The sequence below is a fragment of the Schistocerca serialis genome, chromosome 3, assembly GCF_023864345.2.
Source record: "Schistocerca serialis cubense isolate TAMUIC-IGC-003099 chromosome 3, iqSchSeri2.2, whole genome shotgun sequence".
NCBI classification, from domain to species: domain Eukaryota; kingdom Metazoa; phylum Arthropoda; class Insecta; order Orthoptera; family Acrididae; genus Schistocerca; species Schistocerca serialis.
In genome coordinates this window covers 500,080,371-500,093,946 of record NC_064640.1, presented here as the reverse complement: position 1 = coordinate 500,093,946, position 13,576 = coordinate 500,080,371, and the positions used below count along the sequence as shown (strand labels likewise).

General features: G+C 41.6%; 1 protein-coding gene across 3 annotated transcripts in view; it reads left to right on the top strand.

Annotated features, from left to right (window-relative positions):
- Nucleotides 1-13,576, top strand: part of LOC126470386 (carbohydrate sulfotransferase 5-like) — a 329,795-nt gene that overhangs the window by 60,323 nt on the left and 255,896 nt on the right. The gene's annotated exons all lie outside the window — the stretch shown is intronic.

The following is a 13,576-nucleotide window of genomic DNA, read 5'->3' as shown; positions in this document are numbered from 1 at the left end:
GCAACGTAGTGGGTTCTGTTACTCAAGAAGTCTTCGAGCCACTCACATATCTGGGAACCTATTCCGTATGCTCTTGCCATCGTTAACAGTCTCCAGTGGGGCACCGTGTCAAATGCGTTTTTAAAATCTAGGAATATGAAATTTGGATCCCACCGGAAAAAACAGGCATATCTGCTTTAATCAAGTGAAAGTATGTTGTTCCAGAGACCTTTCCAAGTCTCAAATATCCGTGATGTATATATGTAGACTGAAGTGATGAATGAAAATTTGTACCAAGGCTGGAATTCAAACCCGGGTCTGCATATATACGTCATAGATGTTTGAGACTTGTAAAGGTCTCTGGAACCATACAGTTTCACTTAATTAAAGCACCTATGACTGGGTTACAGGTTGGATACCGCATATCATTCGTTGCTGAGATGGTACTCTAGTACAACTGGAGAGCCTCTGCAATTCCGTTCGTGCCGGCCGCGGTGGCCGTGCGGTTCTGGCGCTGCAGTCCGGAACCGCGGGACCGCTACGGTCGCAGGTTCGAATCCTGCCTCGGGCATGGGTGTGTGTGATGTCCTTAGGTTAGTTAGGTTTAAGTAGTTCTAAGTTCTAGGGGACTTATGACCTAAGATGTTGAGTCCCATAGTGCTCCGAGCCATTTGAACCAATTCCGTTCGAGTTAGGGAGAATACCAAGCGGGCTGAGGGGTAAATTGGAATTTGGACTGAGGAGGGAGGTGTCCTATGGTAATCCGTGCAGTTGTGCAAAGCCACTGCGCCTGTGTGGCGTGGTGGTTAGCGCATCTGCCTAGTGAGCAAGCGAGCCAGGTTCGAATCCCGACCTTGGTGCAAATTTTCAGTCATAGATGTTTGAGACTTGTCAAGACCTCTGGAACCATATAGTTTCACTTGATAAGTATATTTGGAAATAAAATTACAGGAACCTTCGTAGTTCATTCAGTGCTGTCAACTTTATTCATATTTCAGTCGCTTAACTTGTTGTTATTCAAATTTTTCTTATCACATTTTTTCTTACCAACTTGAAGAACTGGTGAGGTCAGATTCAAGTAGTGTTGAATCAGAATTACTTGAGTTCCAAGTAGCTCCGTGAATATCGACTGGCAACACTATCTCAAAAATTCCGTTTTCATAAGTGAAAAACAAAAGACGACCCCAAGCAGAAATAACTGTCAAGCTTGGAGTTTCCTTTGATAAATCGAGGGACTGTGACAGTGTAATAGTTTACACCCTGATAGCTACAGTCTAGGCTGTAGCTTATGATATGCAAGATTTTGTAGTCAGTGGTAGCTCTATTCACTACTTTGAAGAGGAAACCCGCGAGTAAAAGGCCACTGAAATCGTGAACCAATTTAAGAATAAGAAATTGCAGGCTGCTGCCTTCCGTTGGCATGCTAAATTACTACCTAAATTAACAAGTAACGATACCGAAACAACTGCATGCAGTGCCTGCATTGCAATCTGTGACTGGAAAATAGCAGGCTACAGCTTCGTATTAAATTCTTCCAAAAATGGATTTTGCAGTCCTTTGGTAAAATATTAGTTTTTGACACAACAGCGTCATGTACGGGAAGTTCTAGAGATGCCTGTGACTTCATTGAAAACTTTGCAGAAAAAGACTCTTTGTATTTACTTTTCAGGCATCACGTATACGAAATCATTCTCAAAAGTGTCTTAGAGAAGAATTTAGTTCTAGAAGCAGAGACCCACCACTAAAAATCTTTTTAAAAAACTTATAACTGTTGGATTGAAATCTTTGTTAACAGGTTCAAAACTGGAGTTTAGTGCGACAGAATCAACGACTACTTGATTCAAGTCCATGCGTCTCGAATACTCTATATTGTTCAACATCCTTTGAGAGAACAATAACCTAGAGATGATTATACGAACTCTTTGGAGTTCATTCCTATCTTTCTCGGCGAGGCACCATGTCGTGGAATATATACCCGTGCTCCATGGGGTGTCCATCATGTAACGTGGATGCCGAAAGCTACTTAGTGATGGAAAATGTTTGTATTGTAGGATGAATTTGAACTAACACCACAAGAAGAGAATGCACTTTTGTGGTATTTGTATTTTCACTGTCAGTGTGTATGTCGAAGCGTGGTTCTGTGTCACTTCTGCAGTCGAAGCACGATATATGAACTGCAGTTATGGTCCCTATCCCCTGAATCTGTTGCCTTTTCATTCTTTGATCTTAATTTGTCCTTTGATTTAAAAATAACAACTGTCAGTTCATTGAATCGTGAGGCAGTAACGTCAGACGAAAATATTAAAAGGTTTAAAGTAAGGACAGATCAAGTCTCAAAAATCCCCAATACTGGGATTGAACAGTTTGCTTCTAATAAAACAAGACTATTTTTTTCTATATTTGATATTTGTGATGAGTTCCTTAAGACGGTTCGTTCGCAGTGGCTTGAAAACAAAGATCTCATCAAAGCCCTGCGTCTGATCGGTGAACTGAAAGCTCAAGGAGGACTACAGTAAATAATTTAAAAAAAACGAGTAACAGAAGCAATTTTTGCGTTAGGTTGTATCCGAATATCACTCTTTAAGTTTCCAGGGTACAAAACAGAGATTTCATCAAAGAATATGGATTTGTGAAGGAAAGTTTGATTTATCTCATCGTATTTGCCTTGCAAACATTGTACATAGATTGAACTATTGTAGTTAATACAACAAATTTGATAATTTATTTGAAAGTAATTGATCAAACAGATATTTCAGTGTAATATTTTGTGATATAATAGTGGCCACGTAACAAGGCTTCTCCTTTTCATATGGAACCCAAAATATACGCAACTCATTTTGCTGTGCAATGGAACCAAACTTGGAGGTAGCACAAAGAAAAAAATCAAACTTGAAAGTAAGAGCCACTCTGTAAAGCATTCACTCAGCTAAATGTTACGTGAGTCTACAAGTGGTGTCTGATTTACTCCATGTTGTATGTCAAACATCTGCCCTATCGAATAACATATTTCTGCCTCCAGAATGACACGTCAGAGAAATATATGCCTTCAGTCCACCAACTTGGCCCTGGGCTTGGTTTAGGTGAATTCTAAGAATATCGTGTCTTACATAGACGACCCAGCTAAAACTTTCCAACATCGAGCATAGAATTCAGCAGTCGTGGTGCTTGCGGGTTTATTGACTGTAGATCCATGGAGAAACAAAGATGTGTCCACGGTAGCCAGCCAGATACTGTCCTTACTGGCCTCCGGTCGTGAAGCTGTGCCTCTTTCGAGTAACAATTCGCCTTGATGACGGCTTCCATTCGTGCTAGATGCCTTTCCCGATAGCAAAGGAATCTTCCAGCAGGGTAACTGCCCGTATTGCAAGTCCAGGATAGTGCTACAGTGGTCTTACAAGCATGCTAGTGAACTCACGTCGATGCTTTGCACATAATATTTGCTTTATTCGCTTGAGCTGATCCCGATGAACACATCTGGGACGCTATTGGGCGCCAGCTCACGCCCACGAAACACTGTCCAGAAATTTGCGGGAACTGCGTGATCAGCGTGTAGACATCTAGTAACATACGCAACCGGAAACTGTCAAGGACGTGTCGACTGCATGTGGCGCAGAATCGTTGCTGTACTGCGTTACGGAGGTGGAACAACACAGTATTGAGCAGTCGGTCGTAATGTTTTGGCTCATCACTTCAGTGTATAGATTTTAAAGGCAAAGATTGGTGAAATAAATTATGACTAGACTGATGTGGGAACAATATGTAAGAGGTACAATCCGCTGCTTTCCATCAAAGTTTTAGGTATTGTCCTCAGATATTTGCAGGCAATTTTTGGTTAATACTATAATTTAACGATTAACTCACAATAATATAAACATATTCCATATGTGAAGTAACATGAAGGAACGATTACTAAATTTCCATTTTCATATTGCGTAAGCTACACTTTCTCTTATTTATGCAATGTAGCTGCAGCGTTTTCTAATGCTCTTGTGTCCTGAGTGTGCGTATTTGCGTTTGTTCATTGATAATTACCCAAACGCCAGGACAGCTCAATGCCTAGCATGACCTGTTGTATGAATATCCATTCGTTTCCGATGACTATGTAATAGGTGCACATATTTGACTTTCTCCCAAGCCACTGACACAGACGGGATTCGAAATGCTGTTTGAACTCTGATATATCATCAAAATATCTTAGAGGTTTTGCTATGTCTGAAGGTGGAACCCGATGCTGGCCAACATCCACTGAAACCAAACTTATCATTAACATCTGACGTAACGGTTCCATGGCGAGCCAATAAGATTTGAATTTATCGCGGATACTACTTGATGATAAGTTTTAGTTCGTCAGATCGTCTCCTGCTCTTCAAGGCCATTTATTTTACAGAAGAATTAAACCGACCTAATTGTGACTGAGCACTACAGCATGATTGTAATTTAACTGTAACTACCACAAAAAGAGGCCAACTGAATCGTACAACACAAAATGTCCCAGTTACATTAGTTTCACAATACAAAAGCACAACCACAGAATCTTTAAACAACAGGGCACCCCAGTGTAGCATAGGAGAGCAAATAAGAAAAACAAGGTGGTTATAGAAAAGTGAGATGTCTATATAGTGGGAATGCAGCAAATGTCCTACTTCGTGACGAGTCCTTCTGGTGGAGTAGTACGACAATGAGGTAAGTATTAGTGTTAACGATTATACGATAACATGCCACATTAAAATGATTACAATTATAATACTAGCGTTTATAGGGATATCAAACGCGATTGGATAAATCTGTCTTAAGCTATATGGAGAAGTATGGTAGTTAAGTTCGTTAAGAAAACCACAAGGAACATTGTACACTGACGCGCCAAAGAAATTGCCTATGCGTATTCAAATACAGAGATCCGTCAACAGGCAGAATACGGCGCTGTGGCCGGCAACGTTATATAAGACAACAAGTGTCTGCCGCAGTAATTAAATCGGTTATAGCTGCTACAGTGGCAGGTTATCAAGATTTATGTGAGTTTGAACGTGGTGTTATAGTCAGCGCACAAGCGATGGGACACAGCATCTCCGAGGCAGTGATGCTGTGGGAATTTTTCCGCACGACCATTTCACGACTGTACCTCAAATGTCAGGAATCCAATAAAACATCAAATCTCCGACATTGCTGGGGCCGGAAAAACTTCCTGCAAGAACGGGACCAACGACGACTGAAGAGAATCGTTCAACGTGACAGAAGTGCAACTCTTCCTCAAACTGCTGCAGATTTCAATGCTGGACCATCAACAAGTGTCAGCGTGCGAACCATTCAAAAATGGCTCTGAGCACTATGGGACTTAACATCTATGGTCATCAGTCCCCTAGAACTTAGAACTACTTAAACCTAGCCAACCTAAGGACGTCACACAACACCCAGTCATCACGAGGCAGAGAAAATCCCTGACGCCGCTGGGAATCGAACCCGGGAACCCGGGCGCGGGAAGCGAGAACGCTACCGCACGACCACGAGCTGCGGACTCCGAACCATTCAACGAAACATCATTGATATTGGCTTTCGGAGACGAAGGCCCCCTCGTGTACCCTTGAGGACTGCACGACACAAAGCTTTACCCCTCCTCTAAGCCCGTCACCACTGACATTGGACAGTTGATGACTGGAAACATGTTGCGTGATCGCACGAGCCCCGTTTCAAATTGTATCGAGCGGATGGACGTCTACGGGTATAGAGACTACCTCATGAATCCATGGACCCTGCATATCAGTAGGGGACTCCTCAAGCCGGCGGTGGCTCTGTAATGATGTGGGGCGTGTGCAGTTGGAGTCATATTGGACCCCTGATACGTCTAGATACGACTCTGACATGTGACACATACGGGATTCCGACGGACTTGGGCAATTCCAGCAGGACAATGCGACACCCCACACGTTCAGAATTGCTACAGAGTGGCTCCAGGAACACTCTTCTCGGTTTTACAACTTCAGCTGGCCACCAAACTCCACGCACATGAACATTATTGAGCATACCTGGAATGACTTGCAAGGTGCTGTTCAGAAGAAATCTCCACCTCCTCGTACTGCTATGGATTTATGGACAGACCTGCAGGATTGATGGTGTCAATTCCCTCCAGCCCTACTTCAGACGTTACTCGAGTCCATACCACGTTGTTTTGCGACATTTCTGTGTGCTCGCCGAGGCCCAACACGATATTAGGCAGGTGTACCAGTTTCTTTGGCTCTTCAGTTATATGAAGATTAGACGATCATATTTTGAACTGTAAACAAAATGGACCCACCTGAGTGGCAGATGTTCCCTGTATTTGCTGGAAAGTGAATAAGATATTCTTCTATATTACTTCGCAGTAGAAGTAATGATTTAATATCTACATCCTCCTAATTTTCTGAGATATACTTGTTGCTACTGGCTGCTACATTGCATATTTTCTTCAAATTGTGAGCTCATAGTAATTATTCACAATGTCGACCCCTCGACAGTAAAAGATAAGTATCAACATTCCAGAATGAATCTTTCACTCTGCAGCGTAGCGTGCAGCTTTGTAAAACTGCTTCGAAGATTATAACTGTATGCCAGATCGGGACCCTAAGTACGACACACGACCCATCCACAGACCTGGAAACAAACCGCTAGGCTGTTGGTAAATCATTTCTCTGTATTATTCTTTCTTCCAAGACTACCGGTCCCGCGGTATATGCAGCAGAGCTTAGGTGAAGTTTGGACGGCCGGAGGCAAGTACTGGTGAAATTGAGTCGTGCGTAGATAGCTCAGCAGGTAAGTGCCCTCGAAAAGTGAGCTTCCACGTTCGAGACCACCTGCCTCACACAGTTCGAATCTCCAGGAAGTTTGAAGTATGTTCTACGCGCACCATGAACAAGTCGAATTATCAACTGTAACATCCATCTGAATCTCTGAAACGATGTTCAGTGTTCTGAGACGGTGTCATAGTAGAGCATTTCCAAATTTTGAATGCCCATTGTGTAAACTAATTCTTTCGTGAGGTCCCACGGATAAATATCGGTAGTATTAACGTCGAAACGTGTAACTGGCCAGCTCTAACAATATTACAAAAAGTTTAGAGAGCTGTGTTGCCTAACTGGCAGAGACACATGCTGCAGAATGTATGGAAGAGTGTTCTCCAGAATATTTTTGGAAATATGACCTGTGAGACTGTTGGGAAAATATATGGAATGACTACACAGCCAAATCAATTGACGTTTCTTAAAATGATATTCATGAATAGTTTGTATTGTCTCCTCACGATTTTCTTCAGTCTGCAAGTATTTCCTGCGAAATTTTGCAACACCGCCACTTAAAAATGTTTGTGATATACACTGCCTGACAAAAAAGTGGAACAACCAGACGGGAGAAGGAAACGAAGTGAAACTTCACAGTGTGAGAGGGAACGTGATAGTATTTCAGTAATTACAGAATCGAATGAAATTTACAAAGAACTTGGCAGTATGAGCACACTTATCGGTATGACGTTGCACTCTTTCTGGCCTGGATGACTGCACTGATTCGGATGGGAAGGGTGTCATATAGCAGTTGTATCCTCTCCTAAGGCAAGCTGGCTCACAACTGTTGTAACTATTCCGTTATATCCTGGATATTGGCACTGGGACGGAGTTGACTTGCGAATTGGTCCTACACATGTCCTACAGTGACAAATCTGGGAATTTTGTTGGCCACTAGATAACCTCAGCATCAGGCAGACAGTTCGTAGAGACACTCCATGTGTGGACGAGCATTGACCTGTTCGAGAAAGGCATCACGATATTGTCGCATGACAGGTAACACATACGGGCGTAGGATGGCCGTAACGTACCATTCTGCCGCCGAAGTTCCATCAGTCACTACCAGCTGCGACTTGAAGTCATTCCCGATGACTCACCACACCATGATGCCAGGAGTAACACCTCTGTGCCGCTCCAAATCATTGCCAGAATGGGACCTATGCCCAGGTCGCCGCTAAATTCACCCTCGATGGTAACGTAGAGTACTAGAGAACCGTGATTCATCGCTGAACGCAGTGCGACATTATGGTAGTTGTTCTTCCTCTGCATCTCGAATCATATACGTATCTGTCGTTGTTGTGTACGTGAAAGAAGCTGCACTGATATTTCATAGTGTCTTCTTGGCGCTCCACTTTCTTGTCACGTAGTATTTATACAAGAGACGACCAACGGATTGGCAAATTGAGCAGCAAATCGTTGACAAAAGTTTTCTCGTGGTGGCTGGGAAGCCAGCGGAAGATCTTGCCCGCTCTGCTGAGTTGTTTGCGAATGAACTTCCATGTTGTACTAAGAGATGAACCACATGCTAGGACCTATCTTGCGCTGATGTCTGTATCTTCTTCGAGAGTCGGTAAAATTTCTTCTCCCAGGTCATCTACGTGTAGGATTTTTGATCTTCCTCATTTTTCAGTAGTTAATGTTACTGTTGCTGCTTCTGTAAATTGGAGATAAGCAGCAGAAACGGTTTGATGAATGGGCCGTCTCTGGTCTGAAAATGTCATTTGACCTGACCCCTAGTATCTCGTCTTTCATCTTTCGAAATAAGATGAGAACCTGTTCAAGAAATGAAAGCAGTATCATGCTATTTAAGTGAATAAATTTATGACTGCCATGCAGTGCCAATCCAAAGTAATGACAAATAAGGGTAGGTACAAAAATGAGACGGCCGTCCTCTTCGCCTACATACTGCGTCGTCGCAGTCTCGTAAAGCGGAGGTTTTTAATTTTGATTCTGGCTTCACTCACCTCTGATCTGCCACTGTATTTCTATAACTGTATTCTGGATATATGCATGCATGTCATTCTTTTATTCGTTTCGGTGTGATAAATCTGCCAAAGAAAAAATTTCGTGTATTTTTATGTGTTCAGGATTTTAGTTTCTATCACTATCAAGTTGGTATTACAGCAACACTGTCTGAAAAATTCTTCTTTATGTTTTTAATTTTCAATTTAAATCGAAGGTTCACTTTTAGCTCCTCCTCGAATGTCTGCATCGCTTAGGCCACCTTACACGGGATAGAATAATTTATTTAAGGAGAGAAACATGTTATTCAAAAACTTTAAGAATTTTTGAATAGAGAATCTTGCGTTCTTTGCAACAGTGTCACTGGAAGACAGTTGTTACAGTTTTCTGTTTAATAAAGTAATTAAGGTTTCCTTCACAGTTACAAATACTATTTTTATTGCTGACTAGTTTCAAACATTTTAGTTCATTCTCAAAACATTGTCCATGTTAGAAGCTACAATATTATTAAAAATATGGAATACAAAATGTTTAACTAGATAAATAACCTTCAAGTACTTTGTATGCACAGATCTTATGGCATACCATCTTTTGTAATGTGTGACTGTATATAATTTCGTGGAGTATACAGTATAATAGTTCTTACATAAAATCAGTATAGCAAATGTGATTTGACTGTAATATAATTATCTTGGTACATTACAAATCCGATAGGCGTCTTCAGTTGTTTATGCATTAAAATTTTAATGTATAAAGAATCAAAGACTCCTATCGGATTTTGAATATACCAAGAAAATTATATTACAGCCAAATCAAATTTGTTATATTGATCTGATTTAAGAACGAATCTATTATATTTTTAATCGAAATTATGTACAGTCAAACATTAAAAAGGCAGGCATGTGGTAAAAGATTTAGTGCACTGCTGTAACCAGTGCATATGCTGGAAGATTGTTTATGTAATCAAACAATTTGCATTCATGTTTTCTTCAATAATATTGTACCCTCTTGTGTAGGTAATCGTTTGAGACTGAACGAAAATATTCGAAACTAGTCACCGATAAAACAACATATTCAGCTGTGAGGGAAACCTTTATTAATAAATTGAGTTGCTCATCGTGATACCAACGCAATGTTGAAGCTGCATAAATTTCCTTACTTGTTGTAAGTACAAGTTATTGAGAAAGATCTTAGCAGCGAATGACATGATTATTACAGTAGATGCACGAAATAGTTGCTTATAATAAGTAATCTTTATTCACGACAGACTGTGCAGATGAACAGCGATATTATTTTATTAACTAAAATTTGTTATGATTGCCTTTGGTTGTTGCCCATGTTACTTCCAATTTATCCATTTTCGTGTTCTAAAAGTTCAATAAAGTTTCTGAGATAGTAGTTGCGTCTAAATTCTGTGCGTTCGTTTAATATTTCTTGTTGGCATTTTCTCGTGTACACATAGATTTATAATTCTTAAAGAACGTTCATGCGACCCTTTTTGTGTCTATACAGAATCTGTAGTGCATTTTCGATGGTATCAGCATTGTGATTTTGATTTTTCACGTCTAGAGAGATGTTTGCAATCTTTGTAAACATATAGCGTCGTAAGAGTGGAACTGTCAAGCTGTTTTCACATCGTAAGTAACATTTTATTTTCAACATACTGACATCATTTACCATCTTCTTAAAACAATAACAGTTATAAGACAGTCTACTAACGACGTAATATGGACGTCACATCAGTCTAGACGTGAGTACAATACAGCTGCTTTACTGTAAATAACATTCACATTCATGCATGTTCTCACCAAGATTGTAATCGCATGTACTTGAAAATGGCGATAAAGTCGAAGCAACCTGTCGAGAATAAAGATAACTTACTGTAAGCAGCTATTTTGTGCATCTACTGTAATAATCATGTCGTTATCAGACAGTATTGTGCTGCTGGCCCTAAAGACTAAAAATTAGCAGCTAACGTTATTGTCAAGCATTTATCATCATACTCTGGAAACTTAAGCTAGTTTATGTGTATTTTTACTTTTTCTCCAGTACGTACACTTCGATTACGCCGCAGATTCTCTCTCTCTCTCTCTCTCTCTCTCTCTCTCTCTCTCTCTCTCTCTCTTTTTCCCTCATGCTCTTCAACGTCAAGTTTTAGTATTCATATTGTGACTTCGAATCCACATCTATAGTATGGTGTCTTCACCTATGACATTCGCCTGCACTCTTCTGCCCGCCTTCGATGATGTTAGTCGTGAGGGAAAAATGACGTCAGGTTCCAGGGGGTGGCTAACACGTAATAACGGGCCGGATTTAGCTCTGCGCGGGACAATATCTAGATGCAGAGCGCGTGCCGAAGATAGGCCAGATACGACGAGGCACGAGCACGCTAACGCGATCGAACGCAATTCTCTCGGACAACATACACACGGAAACGAGCCTCCCCCCAGTCAACAATACCGTTTTTGCGAAACAGGCCTTGCTCCGATACAGCTCTATCACGGAGGCACGTGTTTGGAAGCGGAGTTGGCTGTGGGAAGGGTAGAGGGGATTGGTGCTGGGCACTCTTGGCGTCCGGATCGTGTCATACGCGCCAGTCTCAATCCGCTCCAGAGGGTTAGGTGAGGCAACAGGCTGCAGACTGTGTACAACGTCGAGAGAGGAACCTGGAAAACTATTACCTCAATGAGCATGCACGTCCTGAACTGAGAGCAGTTTCTATTCGCTTCCAAGAGCATCTTGTGTAGCGGTTCCTGTGTGTTTTAATCTGTAGTGTTAAGATGGAAGAATCGGTTCTTTGCGCCTTGCCTGTTAACGATGGCTGTATGAGCATTACTGTGAGTCCTGTCTCGGTCATGAGCAATACCGTAGTATGTACTACATGTGTACCGCCTGTGTGATGTCCTGTTCTGTCTTCTAGCGACAGCGATTCATGATGCTCTGGCCACAGTACCACAGAGCCACGCCACAACGTGAAGATACTGAAGGTCCTAGCACGAACAGCAAAGTGCTATATCCAAAAACGCGCAATTTATGTCTTTGCAAACACTGCCTCCGCCGAAGTGTTATTCTAAATGGATGCTAAGGACATAAACAGCTGCAAAGAACTGTAATGCATACACCCAATGATGATGTTTACTGCTTTTAGGATACCATTTTCGATATTTATGCTGTGTTGTTTCTGTTCACGTACGGTACGTGTGAAATGTAAATGTAAAATACGGAAAACCACTAAATATATTCGTTTACTGTCTTTTAAAGTATTTAATGATAGTAAGGCATCTCCACTCTGTATATTGAGTGTCCCGTACAACATGGAAATACGTAGATTCCAAAATAGTTTAACATATCGAAACAAGGCTGTCGACAGGTCATAGTACGGCAAGAGTCAATTCTTTTGCTGTGTGGTTAATGCTTGAAACTTTTTTGCGGAAATATTGAAGCATCTACGGCTTTTTTCAACGAAATGTCCTTTTATAACGACATTCTAGATCTTCTAAAACGAGTTTGATGACAGAACGAGGCAGGAAAACATGCTAATTGCAAAGATCAGCGTGTGACGTGATTTTTATGTAGCGAAATAGGTGAAACAGCACTGTGCCGCTAGTCTCGACGATCGAGTATAACACATTTTCCAGCGTCGTTTTGCAACGGTTTTCACTGCAAACTTTAACAAGAATAATTTAGGTACATTCCTCTTTATAGTGACACACGAGTGACATTAAAAGTGCGTTGTTTCGTCAAAATAAAAATCATAATTATTTCAGTGTGTCTCTTGACAAAAATGTAACAACGATTGACCAATTGAAAAATCTCGCCACTTAGCACACTTGCATTACTTGAAAACTGTGTATCGTAATTTGAAATTTTTTATGGAATTTAGAGAATATTCCAGAATCATTTTTCACTTTGCAGCGGAATGTGTGCTGATTTGAAACATCATGGCTGATTAAAATTGTGCGCTTCACTCGGAGCCGTACTTGCGACCTTTACGGGAATTACCGACTGAGGTATCCAAGTGTGACTCGGGACCCGTCCTCACAACTTTACTTCCGCCAGTGCCTCATCTCCTATGTTCCAAACTTCACAGTTCTTCTGCATATGCGGAAGTAAATCTGTGAGGGCTGTTCGCGAGTCTTGCTTGGAAAGCTCAGTGCGTAGAGCACTTTTTCGCTAAAGGCAAAGGTCCCCGGCACACAGTTTTCACCAGCCAGCGAGTTTCATTAAGGATATTTATCACCCTTACATGAATGCGTGGTGTCTGTGCTTTCGGACGTGTCCGAAAGAACAGACACCACGCATTCATTTAATTGATACACCTAGCTGGGCAATGGATCAACCTTCTTCAGTGCGGATGCACAAATACGTCCGACTTCCTATGGGAATCTCAGAGTAGCGAATGAGAGTGAAATGCACAAGGACTGCGGGCAGGTGGCGCTCGGTGGGAATGTGGATAGGCTGTCAGGCGTGCCGAGATAGTCCACGCAGTTGCGGAAAGGTCGTGTCCCGGATGGCGCAGTCGTTAACGCACCTGCCTAGTAAGCAGAAGATCCTGGGTTCGAATCCCGGACTGGCACACGTTTTCTCTCGTCCCCACTGATTCCGCGTAATGTCCTGCTGCAGCTGACAGCAGTGATCACCTTTAATTTACATATTCACTCTGCAATTAAATATTTGATATATGCTGACACCTTTCGTAACTTAATATTTCCTTCAAAATTGTTTGAGCAAGGAGTAAAACTGGAGGAGACGTGCCGTTAAAAACCAAAGTGTACGTCTTGAGGATGGAATTTTAGCTGTGAAACACGTCAAGCTTCGAAACTGTGACA